Here is a 13,371-nt window from a genome sequence, read left to right on the forward strand (position 1 = left end):
TTTTAATATGCTCCTATGTTCCTGTTGCCTCGTACTTCCAGCTTCATTGTTTTAGATAGCAATTTACATTTGATTAGAAATGTACTGAAGGCAGCAGTTAATTAAATACATAGCCAAACAATGGTGACTATCACCACACATTCTGAGATGTCTCATGTTGAACTTTTATTTATGTGACTTTAAGGAAATCTCTATTCTTTCTCCTCATCTCTCATAATTGTACAGAATTATAGTCAATCTGTCAGGATGCATCATCTGCATTTTTGAACAGCAGACTCTCCTCTCTGTCTACAGAGATGATTCATTCAAGGCTACTCTACTATCCCTACAGGCACTGAACCCATAACAAAGCAGAATATCTACCTTGAGAACCTGCATATGGACTAGAAAGGAGGATTTAGAGCAATGTCTTGTTTGTGTATTTAATGTGATTTTTTTTAAATCTTCAAATACACCAAGTGTTGAATCAAAACCATCCTTTTCCTTTTAATAAATAATGGGCAAATTGCTCCTTCCCATTTGCCACTTGGGATCTCTGATCAGTGGGGTGAATTCTCTACTCCTTGTTCTATGTATCACCTGGCACAAATGGAGAATATACTGCAGAGAATGGTGAGAAGACCTGTACCCCCTGGTAGGTCCACTAGAAAGCGGTCACACACTATGTCCCTGAGTATCTGCTTTTACCTTGGGCACAAATATAGGACCAAATTCAACTTTGTTAAAAAATGATTCAACTCAGTTGACTTTGTTGCTATTGCATCTGCTTACCTCAGAGCTGTGTTGGGTCCATTTCCCACATCATCACAGCCTACAGCACCTATACGCAACAGAGTGTATGCATAGAACTCTTTAAGCAACTTATTGACACACAAGCATCGAGAGGACCCTTTGGAAGGCTTCTCATTACCATGTATAGAAAGATTATGGTGAAATAATTCACTTTGTCAGTACATTAAGTGCCCATATATTCAATCCAAGGCAATTACCTGCCCAACACAGTCAATTATCTAATACTAAAGCTGGACTCTTCAAGTGTTCCAACTCAACTAAAGGGTCTTCTGCAGAAGAAATGGAGTGGCCATAAAACTGTGTGCAACGTAACGCTGTTAGAGGAGTCTAAACATTTCCTGAGTCCATTTGGAATATAGATTTTTTATTTTCTTCCCAAATGACCACAGGAAACGGGTTATATCATTTTAATTATTGCTGATGCTGCTTGGGGGCACAGAGGGCAAACTGATAATGCCGAACCCAGGTTTCCTCTGATACATACAGCTTCTCATCAGCAGACCTCCTCGTCCCGTAGTAAAATTCTCCATCCACCGAATGACGCTGTCTTTTTAAGGAAGTCCCAAATATTGTGCTTAAAACACTTTACTTTTTTTTCCCTCCCCATCGTTAACTATAAACTCTAGATTGTGAGACTCACAGGCTAATGGAATGTCTAATGCAGAGCAGCTGTACATTTTTAATGCAAAAGGGGAAAAATAAAGGCAGCATATGGTTTTATGTAATCTTCCTATGAATTTTTAACTGAGCGTCCTAATTCATGTCGGACAGAAAGAGCTTTTTTACTGGTCCTCTGTGGTTAGAGCCTGCTAGCATGAAGTACGCAGTACTTTAGTGCCGCATTGATTGCAGGTGAGATTGCTCTGCAGTAAAAGGCTTCTGCAAATGGGGTTTGTTTTTTGTTTAACACATTGAAAATATCATGATTCGGTGGCTGTAAGAGAGGTGCCATGGTGGATGAAGTGATCTCCTCTGGACATGCATATTCACTGTGCTGCTGTTCAGTCACCTCAGGATGTACTTCACTAACGATGGGAGAAGGCAGAGCTGCTTCCCTCTCTTCTCCCCTTGCAGGGCATTAATTAGGTCATAAATGAAGGGTAGTTCCCCAAATCCATATTCTGGGTTGATATATACACTGTGGCCTCTGAGTTGATCAGCACAGAATACAATTTTTACAGAGTTATCACCCTCAAAGTGGTATTTTACTAAGGGCAGGTCTACACTACAGAGGGGATCAACGTTCTGAGATCGATCCACCGGTGGTCGATTTAGCGGATCTAGTAAAGACCCACCAAATCGACTGCAGATCACTCTCCAGTTGACCCCTGTACTCTACCCCCGATGAGAAGAGTAAGGTAAATCGACGGGAGATTTTATCCTGTCAACCCCCCGCGGTGTAGACCCTGTGGTAACTCGACCTAAGGTACGTCGACTCCAGCTGGAGTTGCATAGCGTAGGTGCGGTAGTGTAGACATAGCTTAAGTTATGCTCTTCTTTTCATCTACTTCCTTCCCTCTCAGTCAGCCACACATCTCTCAGCCTACACTGCAGATTAGGAAGGATCAGACATCCATATTCGCCTTCCCTCTCCACTCACTCAGGTAATTAATTTTTTTGAACGCTCTATTTATTTTAAGAGCTCCCAGCCTCCCTCATCTTTCTTCTCCAAAAATTAGTATCCTCCTTAACCAAAGTTCTTTAGAAGGTACCGTGTGGTGCAGTTGGAGCTGGTTTCACACCCTTCTCTGCCACAACAGTGCTGCTCTCATTGAAAATCTGGGAAACGAGATTTTAAAATAAATATTAAAACCTCTCTCTTACATCAGAACATAAGAATGGGCCTACTGGGTCAAACCAATAGTCCATCTCGACCTGTATCATGTCTTCCGACAGTGCCGGGGGCAGATGCTACAGAGGGAATGAACAGAACAGAGCAATTTGTCAAGTAACATCCTGTGTCATCCAGTCCCCTGTCTGACAGTCAGAAGCTTTGGGACACCCACAGCATTGGGTTGCATTCCTGACCATCTTGGCTAATAGCCATTGATGGACCTGTCCTCCATGAACGTATCTAGTTCTTTTTTGAATGCAGTTATAATTTTGCCTTTAACAACATCCCCTGGCAATTAGTCCCAAACGCTGACTGCGCATTGTGTGAAAAAGTATTTCCTTATGTTTGTTTTAAACCTACTATTATTTTCATTGGGGGACCCCTGGTTCTTGTGTTTTGTGAAGGGGTAAATAACACTTCCTTACTCACTTTCTCCACACCAGTCATGATTTTATAGAGCTCTATCATATCTCCCTTTAGTCATCTCTTTTCTAAAATGAGTCTTAATCTCCTAATATAGAAGCTGTTCCATATCCCTAACCATTTTTGTTGCTCTTCTCTGTACTTTTGCCAATACTAATAAACCTTTTCACAGACAGGGCAACTAGAACTGCATGCAGTACTCAAGGTGTGGGAGTACCATGGATTTATAAAGTGGCATTATGGTATTTTCTTTGTTACCTATCACTTTTGTAATGGTTCCTAACATTCTTAGCTTTTTTTACTACGTCAGCACATTGGGCACATGTTTTCAGAGAACTCTCCAAGAGCTCTTTCTTGAGTGATAACAGCTAATTTAGACCACATCATTTTGGATGTACAGTTGGGATTATGTTTTCCAACGTGCATTACTTTGCATTTATCAGCACTGAATTTCACCTGCCATTTTTCTTGCCCAGTCATCCAGTTTTGTGAGATCCCTTTGTAACTCTTGGCAATCAGCTCTGGACTTTACGAAGTAATTTTGTATCATCTGTTATCTTTGCCACCTCACTGTTCACCCCTTCTTCCAGATCATTTATGAATATGTTGAATAGCACTGGTCCCAGTAAAAATACTTGGATGATACCAGATTAGTTAGGCATGATTTCCCTTTACAAAGGCCAGGTTGAACCTTCCCCAATATAACACTTTTCATTAGCAGATCTCAAAGCACTTTACAAAGGAGATTAGGATCATCATTTCACATATGGGGAAACTGAGGCATGGAGAAGTAAAATGACTTGCCCAAGGTCAGCCAGCCACAAGTCAAGAGGGTCTCCTGAATGCCAGGCCAATGTTCTAGCCACTAGGCCACACTGCCTTTGAGTTTCACTAATTACTTATGGATTCTGTGTAATCTTTTATTTACCCAAGCAGCGGGACTACAGGTAGTTGCGAGCAGAGATGTGGAAAGAGAGGAGGATGAGGAGCTGCGGAGGCCACTTTTCTTGTTGTAGTCACATGGATGTGGATTTCTAATGGGAACTGTCAACCAGAGTTTGCAGTTACTGAGGAATAACAAAACAAACACTTTCGGTCTCCTCTTTCACATGTCAATATTGCCAACCTCCAGCATTCAAGCATTATGAATCATACCCCTCTCCCCCAAAAAATCATGCTATTGGCTTAAAAAAAAATTTGTAATGACACATTTTGGGTTCCCTGTTTTCACACACATTTTCAAGCTTTTCTCCTCAACCAGAAAGGCTAAAACTAACTCCCCCCCTCCGGCCCCCACTTCCACTGAAAGTTGACAGTCGCTCTCCAGAAACTGAGGCCTTAAGAGAAACACCAAATATCCTGATACTTGTGATATCTCATGAGTTCACAACACTGAAATCCCTCCTCAACACATACGACTTCCACACAGACTGCTGGTACTACTAACACACACACACACACACACACACACACACACAAGTGCTACTATTGTCTCTCCCCCCTCCGCCCCCCATGTGCATTGTTTCATAGTGCCTTAATTCTGATCTATCGACTTTTGGTTGGTGTCCTACATTGTGAATGTCTGTGAGAAGAGTGCTGTGTGAGAAGCCATCCATTTTAGTTTTCCATCTGAAGGCAGGTGTCAGGGGTATGGTCCTACGATGACATCAAAACATTCCATAATTCCATATGCGGGAGCCTCCTGACACTGCCCCAGAACTATTATGCTCACCTAGGATATCCTGCGCACTTCTTCGTGTGCTCTGATTTGCTTTTAGTATCATGTTGAATCAGAATCAAAGTTCAAGATTTACTCAGGGGTTATCTCATCTCCAGAAGCAAAAACCAAACCAAAACACAAAAACAGACTGATATAAATTGCCAGGGCGTATGAACATACAACCTGATGTAACTCCACCTGCAGTCAAGAACATCTCCCACTGACTTGAATGGGGGCTGGACAGCATCCTACAAAGACCAAAACTGCCTCTAACCCCCACCAATAAATGACATTGGAGATTAGGTCAGTTTGGCGTCCAAGAACCAAATCCGACTGTTATACTTGTGTAAATCTGAGAAACTTCACTGAAATCAAGTCACTCTGAAGTTACTTTTCATTTACAGCAAAATGGAATTTAGTCCCATGTTTTCCCAATGATTGTGGACCTAAATCAACCAGTGGGTGTCACAGTTTTAGACGATGACATGCAACAGAGGGAACCGATTAAGAGACATGCTGAAATCCTGCAGGGCTTGGAAGCATTCAACAGTGATGTGCAATCAGAGAAATCCATAATGCTCCAGTATATTTGATCCAAAGCCAATGCAGACACAAACAAAAATATTTTCTTTCCCCCGCCTTACTTACACAGTTGGTAATATTTTTGTATCTCCTATCAATCACTTTAAGGTCTTATGGATAAACCAAAACGAAATTCAGATTTTTATGGCTTTTTTTTTTAATGAAACATGTTGAAATAAATAAATAAGTCTGAAATAGGGTGACCAGATGTCCTGATTTTATTGGGACAGTCCCGATTTTGGGGGCCTTTTCTTATATAGGCACCTATTATCCCCCACCCCCATCCCGATTTTTTATACTTGCTATCTGGTCACCCTAGCCTGAAAGATTCTGTACTGCCTTTAGGGGTTAAAAGAAGATTTTTCATCCCTTCTTGGTAGTGTCTCTAGAAGAAAAGAAGACAATCTGAAACCTAACATAGACATGATGCAGTATGCACCACTTTCACATTCTGTCCTTCACCAACAGTTACTGCAGAGTGGTATCTGAGATAATACAGATTTCCTCTGTGCAGTGCGAAGAATTGTAACATTTTCTTTTGTCTTCTAGCCCATAGATGATGTATATGATTTCAAATGGTTTTCCCTATATTGGGAGACAAGAGGTCATGTTTCTTTTTCCAGCTCTGCTGTGTTATCTCTACCACTGACCTACTATGCAACTCACTTTGTTCCTCAGTCTCCCCACCTGTAAAATGGGGATATTACCTATCCACATCCAAACCACTTTTTTTTACACCCTATTCAAAAGGTGCGGTCAATGCAAAATATGTACCGTAGAACCTGAGAGTTACAGACATCTCAGGAATGGAGATTGTCCATAACCCTGAAATATTCCGTAGCTCTGAAGAGGAGATTACGGACTTCAGCCGCAGGGTGGGGTCAGGGCTGCAGCCGCAGGGTGAGGGGGGGTCAGGGCTGCAGGAGGGGGGGAGTCGGGGCATCTGACCCTCGGGGTACCAGGGCTCCGGGCAGGGGGGCTCAGGGCTTCTGACCCACGGGAGCACCGGGGCTCAGAGCTTTAGACCTGGGGGGAATGCTGGGGCTCGGGGCTTTGGCTCCACTCCCTGTTTCAGCCTCGCAGGGGGCACCAGGGATTAGGGCTTCCCACAGCTCTGCTCCTGGCTCTCCCCTCATAGCTAAAGCCCTGAGCCCAGCGCCCCCACCTCCCCTCCCGCCGCGGGGCTGAAGCCGGGAATAGAGCCATGGGACTGAAGCCCTGAGCCCCAGCGCTCCTCCCTGGTCTACAACCCTAAGCCCCGGTGCTCCCGAGGGTCAGAAGCCCTGTGACACGCACCCTGCTCGGAGCCCTGATCCCCTCCTCCCCCCCCCCACACCCTGCAGCTGCAACCCCAACCCCCAGTGGCTGAAGCCCTGAGCCCCAAGGCTGTACAGTATTTGCTTTTTTGCTGTTGTCTGCGCTGCTGCCTGATTAAGGACTGGTTGACCGGTAAGTCTGTAACTCTGGTGTTCGTATTTTTGAGGTTTGACTGTATTACAACTGAGCCACACTAATAATTAAATGTACCGGGATATAGAGTTTTGATGTAATAAGGGATATAGAGTTTTGATGTAATATAATTTAATACAAATATATTTTCATTATAACCAAAGCTTGCACTAAAATCCTTCCTCCTCAGATTCTCCTCTCATCTGCACTGTGTATTTCTATTGCAAATGTTCTTGTTCCACACGTGGATTTTCCATTGATGGCCATGTGAGGAGGGGATAAGTGCAGAGTGTGCTACAGAGATCTGAGAATCTCGCTGTACAGATAAGGAGTGTGCTGTGCAGATCAGGAAGGAAAACTTTGCCCACAGATTCTAACTAAAGCCATTTAAAAAAATAAAATACAAAACTTGGATTATTTGCAAAGGCCTAATATTAGGATCAAGGTCACATTTTTATAACAACTATCATCATGTTGGGATTACGCCAGAAATAGTCCCAGTGTAAGATTAAAGTGTAACCATTTTACAGGGTAAGTGTATTATGGTTTACTGATTGCACAACTTTATCTTCTGGATCAGTGGGTAATTGGTTCAAGCTATGGCTGGGGCTCACTCATCCTTGACATCCAAATGAGTAAAACAGAAATACTCCAAAGATTTTCTGTGATAAGCATGCCACTTTTCCAAAGAATATAATGTTACATTTGACAAAGTTTCATTGTCTCTCTTTAGACTCTGCTCTGATCCACAGCATATGCTCCTGAAGACCACAGCGATGGTCTTTGCTGCAGTATCGGGTTGAGGTAGAACCATTGTACTCCCCACTCAGATACTGCTAGCCACAAATGAAGTCCCCTGCTGTCTCCTCCCTGCTACACCTCCTGGAACACTAGCCATTCCAAAGGGGGAGGGAAGGAGGCGGGGCCATGGCAAGGAAGACGCCCTACACCCTCCTAAGGGGCGGTAACATGGACACATCCCTCCTGTGCACAAGGGAGCCTGCAGCAGGGTGGTTTGCTTGGTCAGTGGGCCTAGTGGTCTTGGCCTCTGAGTCTTGTATTTCCATCAGTTCAGGGCATCCCAAACCTCTGGATGAGATTCCAGCTGGATGGGCATCTTTGCTGTGTGCTCCCCACACTGGCCCTGCAAGAGCAGAATTAGTCCAGATGGGTCCACTCAGCTAATTAGGCTGCAAACAGAGGCGCTTTAAGCTGGAGGCAAGGAATTAGAGAGCTCACTTGTGAGGAGCAGGTGGGGCTTCTACAAAAGATGGGAAATTTGGCAGCAGACAGGGGGCTGGTGGGAAAATCTGCCATGACTTCTGGGGAAGGGCTGTAGAGATGAGTTGACTAAAGTTGCTCCTTGGGAGGAAGGAGTGAAGAGACTGGCAAACCCAGAGAAGTGGAGCGGGCTTGGAGGTATGGAAGCAGCTCAGGGAAAGGCAGAAAGGTGCAGGGCATGGACCTGGGCTGCTGTGTAGAGGGTCCCTGAGCCAGAACCCTCAGAAGAGGGCAGGCCCGGGTTCTCCTGCCAGCCACTGCAGGAGTGGCACCGTGAGGCAGTGAAGTGGAAGACTGCCTGAGACTGCTGTAGAGCAGGAACCTTGATACGCTTCCCTCTTTCCCCACCCCGCTCCCGGAAGGGGAAACCACAATAGCGACTTGGCCGTAGGGCTGAGTCACGAAGAGGACAGCTCCGAGTACTGAGAATGAGAGAGGACACGCAGAGGAGAAACTGACAGGGTGGAACTGCTAGAGGGGGTGTCGGCCTGGCCGAGCTAATCCTCAGAACTGCCAGGAGGCAGTGCCGACCAGCGATGAGTAGAGCGACCTGTCACATGGCCCATTGCTCACCTTCCCCGGGCAACTTCCTGCCACACCCTGCATATAAGCTTGGGGCGTGGTCATAGTTGACGTAGATTTTACTTCAAAACCACCATGGGTAGGGCTGATGCCTGCAGCCCTCTTGTACCCCTGGCCCATGGCTCTCCCTCCCTCCTGAAGAGTGTCTGGGGACAGAGGAGAAGACTCACAACCACGTCCCCTCAGTAGCCTCTTCTTCTCCTGCAGAGCAGTGCTCCTTCAAGAAACAGTAACTCTCTTCCCCACCTTGCCTGCGGCTGCTGGTCTTCTCCCCTGGAGCATGGTTGGCAGTGCCTGGGAGGGGGGGGCCTTCTGGACCCAGTACTGCTCCAGACCTCCTCTTGCCTTAGCCTTAGGCCATGTCTACACTTACAAACTTACATCGGCACACTTGTACCGATACCGCTGTGAAGCTACGTTATGCCGAGCTCTCCCGTCGACACAATAAAACCAGCTCAATGAGCAGCGGTAGCTATGTCAGCGGGAGATCGTCTCCCGCCGACACAGCGCTGAGCACACGAACGCTTATGCCAGCAAAACTTACATTGCTCAGGGGAGTGTTTTTTTCACACCCCGGAGCAACAAAAGTTTTGCCAATGTAAGTGCTAGTGTAGACATGGCCTAAGTGTGGGGTTTGCAAACCCCCTCACAGAGCCACAGGAGGCACTGTGCCTGTATGGCACATAGCATCATCCTATATTCCCTCTAGGATGGCGCAGCTGTGCCCAGTGCCCACATGCAGGAAAGGGCCTAAAAGGCATAGGACCTGTTTTTCAGTAGTGATTAACACCCAGATGAAGTCAATGAGAGAGGTGCATGCAGAGATAGCATCTTCTCACAGGATTGCATTGTGGACCAGATTTTCAATATATGTATTTTAAAGTTAGCTGAACTATTCCAACCTCTCACACAAAAAAATTCTATACAAGTTCAATTCAAGTTTGGAGCAAAGGTTTCCTTTTGTCGGGAGCCGGGGGAGGAACAAGTGTGATTTTATCTCAGCTGCTTCACACACTCCTAATAACTCTTAGTGCTGCTAAATACAAGTCAGACTCACTGGTGCACAGCCTTGCTAGCCAATATTTTATGTAAAAAGACACAGAGAAAATGGCCTGGGCAATGATGTAAAGAGTCTGAAAATTATAGGTTGTTATCAATAATTAGGATGATTCAGTGCCATTTACTTAACAAAAAAAAAACACCCAACAAAAACAGTATCTGGGTCAGTGACAGTACTCAACCCTGTCACTTTTCATCACTGTAAGTGCTCAGAGCAGACTCGAATCAGGTTACAGCTAAAAGCTTTATACACCAGTATTCACAGCCAAAAGTGCATCAGCTGTGAGCATTTGGTTAACTTCTATATGTTATGGTTCCTTAAAAGGGGAACGTTCTTGATGACTAAGAATCCATTTAAGGTAATGAGAGCTCTTTTGGTGCTAACAGGCCCCACCACATTAAGTAGTGCATACAAATAACCCAGATTCTGATGCAAACTACACAATACCCTGATGGCACCTGACACACGGACTACAATCCACAGAACCTCACTCTTATTATGTGCATTTCCTTGGCTTTTTAAAGTGAACAAGATAAATATACTGATGACCCTTGCTACTGCATATTGTTTAGTGGAGCATACAGTGAAGTGCAGGGAATATGCCCATAAATACATGCCTACTTGGAGAGACCTCAACATACAGTACAAGAGATCCTCAAACCTCTTCCTACTGTGGGACTACTATTTAAAATACATACCTCCTAGCAGCTTCCCAAACCTGATCTCACACTTTCCCTACAGCCCCCTTACTGATCAGCTTGGTGAAAATCAATAGATATTATGACAACAAGTTTTGTGTTTGCTTGGATGCATTACCCCATTTTTGCAGCACCAGTCCTGTTTATTTCCTCTCACTGGATTTAAAATCTTACATTTAAAACAAAAACGAAAAACAAAATAAAACACAGTCCCCAAAACGGAGATGAGATGAGCTAACAATTTTTTTCTTAGGGCAGTGAGGGCATAAATTAGTGAGAATAGACACACCACAGCAGCTTTCATTCACTTCTTAGAATCATAGGACTGGAAAGGACCTCGAGAGGTCATCGAGTCCAGTCCCCTGCATTCACGGCAGGACTAAGTATTATCTAGACCATCCCTGACAGGTGTTTGTCTAACCTGCTCTTAAAAATCTCCAACGATGGAGATTCCACAACCTCCCTAGGCAATTTATTCCAGTGCTTAACCACTCTGACAGTTAGGAAGTTTTTCCTAATGTCCAACCTAAACCTCCCTTGCTGCAATTTAAGCCCATTGCTTCTTGTCCTATCCTCAGAGGTTAAGAAGAACAATTTTTCTCCCTCCTCCTTCTAATAACCTTTTATGTACTTGAAAACTGTTATCATGTCCCCTCTCAGTCGTCTCTTTTCCAGACTAAACAAACCCAATTTTTTCAATCTTCCCTCATAGGTCATATTTTCTAAACCTTTCATCATTTTTGTTGCTCTTCTCTGGACTCTCTCCAATTTGTCCACATCTTTCCTGAAATGTGGCACCCAGAACTGAACACAGTACTCCAGTTGAGGCCTAATCAGAGCGGAGTAGAGTGGAAGAATTACTTCTTGTGTCTCGCTTACAACATTCCTGCTAATACATCCCAGAATGATCGCTTTTTTTGCAACAGTGTTACACTATTGACTCATGGGGGTCAACACAAATTTTCACATTATTTTCTTAAGTCTGTTATCCTTAATTCACAAGAGGTTCACCTAAGCTAGTATAGCCACGGTAGGGCTGGCAAAAATCATTAATGTTGCTGGATCATTCCCATTTCACTAGCAGGAAGTGCTGCAGCAGGGTTCACAGGGATACTGAACTAACCTAATGATAGTTTTCGGGTGACACAAAGTCGCTGCCTCGAGATGATGTATTGTGGTGTCAAGATGTTGTATTTTAATGGGATGGGTTAGAGTCCAGAGAGGCTCTTGTGAAAGGTTTTACTGTTCTTGGACTTGCTATATTGATCACCTGTCAATGCATATGTTTTTTGCCAGTCTGTAACCTTATGTGTTGCAATGCTGTGATGCAACAGATTTATGCCTCAAGATAGTCTACAAAATAGGCCATTGCTAAGCCAAGGATCTGCAAACACCAAGGGCTCTAGTGAAGTAAAAGGCCAATTTTCACCTTCAAGAGAATAGCAGCATCACACACACAACAGTTATCCAAAATGTGCTGCAATCCAAAAGAGGCCATCAGTTACTACGTCTAGGGAAGAAGTTCTGGGAGTGGGTCATTGTCCCTCTAAACTCCAACATACTTTTTGTAATATCCAGTATATCACTGGCACCATGTTACTTCTCAACCGGTTTCATACCGGACATGGAATTTGTGCTGCTGCAGAATTTCGGTGGTGCTTTAGAGACAGATATCGATGTGGGCGTCCACAAACCATGACACACATTGTTGAGGACTGCAAAATAACTCAACTTCCTGTAGGTCTTCGTGCTTTGAACATTATTGATGAGAATGCGGTGGCTTGGCTTGACCGGATTGCATATGCCAAATAAATAATAAAATGCTAATAACCATTTTACTGGAAATAATCCGCCATGTTTAGAGAGATGTGGTGGGATTATTATCGCTTTTCGGTACATATTCGATTTTTCGGGTATGCAAACGTAAGAACTTTGGCAACACCAAACTGTGTTAGCAGCCCTCATTTTAGCATGTTACTGATTGCTGCTGTCATCCAAGTCGTATATATAACAACTTCACACTGGTTTAAAAGTATTTAATAACTTTATCCTATCATGAATAAAAGGTTAATTGTATCTCCGTGCAAATCTAGGGCTAATGGTGTGGGGCACAGATGCATTTTAGAAGAAGTTAGACAAACACCTGTCAAGGATGGTCTAGATCAGGGTTTCTCAACCATGGGTCACGACCCAAAATTGGGTTGCCAGAATGCGTGAAAGGATTGCGTGGCAGCTCCTCTCCCATGGGGCTGGCTGGGCGCGCCTCCCTGCTCCTGGCAGTGCAATGTCTGGGGCCCCCACGCCATTTGAGTTTGGCCCCACCATCATCATGATGCAGGGCTGTAACCAGGGCAGGGTGAGTGGGGCAGCTGCCCAGGGTGCAAAGCTGCCCAGCCTGCTGAGGCCCCTGGCTGTCCATACTGTGGGAGCCAGGGCACTGGCATGGGGCATTGCCAGACGGCGCTGGGCTCCTTCGGGGGAGAGGCAAGAGCTTGTCAGTGACGCAGATAGAGAGCTGTGCCACCAGCCCTGCCTGGGGAGCGCCCAGCTGTGCAGAGATGGCTCAGCTTGGGGAGCAGGGCAGGGAGGGCTGCTGGGCAGCCAGCCAGTGCCCAGGCTCCCACAGCACGGAGACCCAGGGGCCTGAGAGGGCCGGACGGCACCAGCTTCCAATCCACCAGCTCCTGGCAGGAAGTGGCAGTTTTCAAACTCTGGGGCGCAGGTTGAGAAGCCCAGAGCGAAGAGCCAGCCCCACAGCACTAGAGCTGCAGGAGCCGCCACTGTGGGGTGAGTGCTGGGCAGAAACCAACCTCCCCTACCCCCCGGCAGGGTGCAGGATCCAACGGGAACCACCCCAGGGCCTCCATCCCCAGAGTATTTACTGCGTTACGGCAGGCCGTAAACATTTACAAATGGGTCCTGAGCTCAAAAAGGTTGAGAACCACTGGTC

This window comes from Terrapene carolina, unplaced genomic scaffold, assembly GCF_002925995.2.
Source record: "Terrapene carolina triunguis isolate 2854851 unplaced genomic scaffold, T_m_triunguis-2.0 Scaffold97, whole genome shotgun sequence".
Taxonomy (NCBI): Eukaryota; Metazoa; Chordata; order Testudines; family Emydidae; genus Terrapene; species Terrapene triunguis.